Source organism: Eriocheir sinensis, unplaced genomic scaffold, assembly GCF_024679095.1.
Source record: "Eriocheir sinensis breed Jianghai 21 unplaced genomic scaffold, ASM2467909v1 Scaffold742, whole genome shotgun sequence".
Classification (NCBI taxonomy): domain Eukaryota; kingdom Metazoa; phylum Arthropoda; class Malacostraca; order Decapoda; family Varunidae; genus Eriocheir; species Eriocheir sinensis.
In genome coordinates, this window is record NW_026112101.1 from 205,676 (window position 1) to 210,000 (window position 4,325).

The window sequence follows — 4,325 nt, forward strand, 5'->3', positions numbered from 1 at the left end:
CTTTTTTTCTTTTTAGCGCGGAGTTTTTCTGTCTTTTCTTTTTTTTCTTTTTTAGCGCGCTGTTTTTCTGTCTTTTCTTTTTTTCCTTTTTTCAGTGCAGAGTTTTTTCATCTTTCATTTTTCTTTTCTTTTTCTTCTGCCTTCGTCATTCAGGGTTTGAGATTTGGCCTTTTCATTTCTGTCTAAATCTTAAGCCAAATGAAATGATGAGTTCTTTTGCGATTTCCTGAACAGTAGAAAACAATGACTTTTGCGGTTTGTTTACGAAGGTGACGATATTATTCTGAGCTGCATGTCTCCTAATTCCAGTATAATAAATTTGAAAATAATTAGAATCTCTATGGACCCCTCCTTGGGAACCACGGGCTTAGGAGGACTGAGGGAAAGCGTCTCTCTCTCTCTCTCTGGCACACCAAAAAAATTGTATAAATGGGAATAACGTACAAAAAAAACGCGTTAAAACAAAAACAGAAAAACACATCGCTAAAAAAAAGAAAAAAAAAAGAAAAAACGCTCAAAAAAGGAAAAGAAAAAGAAAGAGAAAGAAGAAAGAAACGCCAAGAAGAGAGACAGAAACAGAAAGCAAAGAGTAAAACACTGCACTAAAAAAGACAAAAACAATAGAAAAAAGAAACAAGAAAAAGAAAACACCAAGAAGAAATAGAGAAAAAAACAGAAAACAAACAAATATACCGCACTAAAAAAAAAGGAAAATAGAAAAAAGAAAGACGAAAAAAATGGCCGAGATGAAATACAGAAAAAAAACAGAAAACAAATAGAAAACACCGCGCTAAAAAAGAAAAAAGAAAAAAAGACATGAAATAGAAAAGAAAAAACAGAAAACAAACAGAAAAACACCGCTCAAAAAAAAATGGCCGAGAAGAAATAGAGAAAAAACAAAAGTTTTTCTGTCTTTCAATTTTTTTTTTTTTTTTTTTTTGCGCGGAGTTTTTCTGTCTGTTATCTTTTTTCTTTTTAGCGCGGTGTTTTTCTGTCTTTCTATTTTTTTTTTTTTTTTTTGCGCGGAGTTTTTGTCTGTTTTCTTTTTTTTTTCTTTTTAGCGCGGTGTTTTTCTGTCTGTTTTCTTCTTTTTTCTTTTTAGCGCGGAGTTCTTCTGTCTGTTTTCTTCTTTTTTCTTTTTAGCGCGGTGTTTTTCTGTCTGTTTTCTTCTTTTTTCTTTTTAGCGCGGTGTTTTTCTGTCTTACTATTTTTTTTTTTTGCGCGGAGTTTTTCTGTCTGTTTTCTTCTTTTTTCTTTTTAGCGCGGTGTTTTTCTGTCTGTTTTCTTCTTTTTTCTTTTTAGCGCGGTGTTTTTCTGTCTTTCTATTTTTCTTTTTTGCGCGGAGTTTTTCTGTTTGTTTTCTTTATTCTTTTTAGCGCGGAGTTTTTCTGTCTTTCTATTTTTTTTTTTTTTTTGCGCGGAGTTCTTCTGTCTGTTTTCTTTTTTTCTTTTTAGCGCGGAGTTTTTCTGTCTTTCTATTTTTTTTTTGCGCGGAGTTCTTCTGTCTGTTTTCTTTTTTCTTTTTAGCGCGGTGTTTTTCTGTCTTTCTATTTTTTTTTTGCGCGGAGTTTTTGTCTGTTTTCTTTTTTTTCTTTTTAGCGCGGTGTTTTTCTGTCTGTTTTCTTCTTTTTTCTTTTTAGCGCGGTGTTTTTCTGTCTGTTTTCTTCTTTTTTCTTTTTAGCGCGGTGTTTTTCTGTCTTTTCTTTTTTTTTTGCGCGGAGTCTTTCAGTCTGTTTTCTTTTTTCTTTTTAGCGCGGTGTTTTTCTGTCTTTTTCTCTTTTTTTCTTTTTTAGCGCGGTGTTTTTCTGTCTGTTTTATTTTTTTTTTATTTTTAGCGCGGTGTTTTTCTGTCTTTTTATTTTTTTTTTATTTTTAGCGCGGTGTTTTTCTGTCTGTTTTCTTCTTTTCTTCTTTTTAGCGCGGAGTCTTTCTGTCTGTTTTCTTTTTTTTTCTTTTTAGCGCGGTGTTTTTCTGTCTGTTTTCTTCTTTTTTTTCTTTTTAGCGCGGAGTCTTTCTGTCTGTTTTCTTCTTTTTTTCTTTTTAGCGCGGAGTCTTTCTGTCTGTTTTCTTCTTTTTTCTTTTTAGCGCGGAGTTTTTGTCTGTTTTCTTTTTTTTTCTTTTTAGCGCGGAGTTTTTCTGTCTTTTCTATTTTTTTCTTTTAAGCGCTGTGTTTTTCTGTCTTTTCTTTTTTTTTCTTTTTTAGCGCGGTGTTTTTGTCTTTTCTTTTTTTCCTTTTTTCAGTGCGGCGTTTTTTCATCTTTCATTTTTCTTTTTTTTTTTCTTCTTAGCGCGGTGTTTTTGTCTTTTTTTTTCTTTTTTAGCGCGGTGTTTTTGTCTTTTTCTCTTTTTTTCTTTTTTTAGCGCGGTGTTTTTCTGTCTTTTCTTTTTTTTTCTTTTTTAGCGCGGTGTTTTTCTGTCTTTTCTTTTTTTTCTTTTTTAGCGCGGTGTTTTTCTGTCTTTTCTTTTTTTTTCTTTTTTAGCGCGGTGTTTTTCTGTCTTTTCTATTTTTTTCTTTTTTAGCGCGGAGTTTTTGTCTGTTTTCTTCTTTTTTTCTTTTTAGCGCAGTGTTTTTCTGTCTTTTCTTTTTTTTTCTTTTTAGCGCGGTGTTTTTCTGTCTTTTCTTTTTTTTTCTTTTTTTGCGCGGTGTTTTTCTGTCTTTTCTATTTTTTTCTTTTTAGCGCGGAGTTTTTCTGTGTTTTCTTTTTTTTTTCTTTTTAGCGCGGAGTTTTTCAGTCTTTTCTTTTTTTTCTTTTTTAGCGCGCTGTTTTTCTGTCTTTTCTTTTTTTCCTTTTTTCAGTGCAGAGTTTTTTCATCTTTCATTTTTCTTTTCTTTTTCTTCTGCCTTCGTCATTCAGGGTTTGAGATTTGGCCTTTTCATTTCTGTCTAAATCTTAAGCCAAATGAAATGATGAGTTCTTTTGCGATTTCCTGAACAGTAGAAAACAATGACTTTTGCGGTTTGTTTACGAAGGTGACGATATTATTCTGAGCTGCATGTCTCCTAATTCCAGTATAATAAATTTGAAAATAATTAGAATCTCTATGGACCCCTCCTTGGGAACCACGGGCTTAGGAGGACTGAGGGAAAGCGTCTCTCTCTCTCTCTGGCACCAAAAATTGTATAAATGGGAATAACGTACAAAAAAACGCGTTAAAACAAAAACAGAAAAACACATCGCTAAAAAAAAAAAAAAGAAAAAACGCTCAAAAAAGGAAAAGAAAAAAAGAAAGAAGAAAGAAACGCCAAGAAGAGAGACAGAAACAGAAAGCAAAGAGTAAAACACTGCACTAAAAAAAAAGAAAAAACAAGAAAAAGCGCAAACAAGAAAAAAGAAAAAACATGAAAAAGAAAAGAAAAAAGAAAACAAACAGAAAAACACCGCTCAAAAAAAAAAATAGAAGAAAGAGAGAAAAAACAAAAAATGCCAAGAAAACACCGCGCTAAAAAGAAAAACAGAAGAAAAAGCACTAAAAAAAAAGAAAAAACGGAAAACAAACAGAAAAAAAGCTAAAAAATGAAGAAAAAAAAACAGAATAACGAAAAAAACGGAAAACAAACACAAAAACACCGCGCTAAAAAAGTGATAGAAGAAAAAAACACCGAGAACAGAGAAAAAAAACGAAGAAAAAAGAAAAACACGGAAAAAAACCGAAAAAAACCGCGCTAAAAAAGTGATAGAAAAAACACCGAGAATAGAGAAAAAAACGGAAAAAACAGAAAACACCGCGCTAAAAAAGTGATAGAAGAAAAAAACAGAATGAAAAAACGGAAAACAAAAAAAAACACCGAAGAAAAAAGAAAAAACAGAGAAAGAAAACACCGCACTGAGAAAAAAAAACAAACAAAAAACACCGCAATAAAAAAAAGAAAAGAAAACAGAAAAAACGCTGAGAAAAAGAGAAAAAAGAAACAAAAACACCGCAGAAAAATGAAAGAAAAAACAGAAAAAAAGCAAAAAGAAAAACAAAAAAAAAAACTGCAGAAAAAATAAAAAACGCTATGAAAAAGAGAAAAAAACAGATGAACAAAAAACACCGCAGAAAAATAGAAAAAAATGAAAAACAGAAAAAAACGCAAAAAAGGGAAAAAACAAAAAAAAAAAAAAAAAACTGCAGAAAAATAGAAAAAAAAACAGCTGTTTTTTTTCTGTTTTTTGTTTTTTCTCTTTCATCGCGGTGTTTTTGGTTCATATTTTATCTGTTTTTTGATTAGCAAAAACACCACGATAAAACAACGGATAATTAAATAGAAAATACAAAAATTACTAAAAACATTTACAGTTCAGTAGAAAAACAGATGAAGGAAGGAGCAGGAGGAAGAGGAG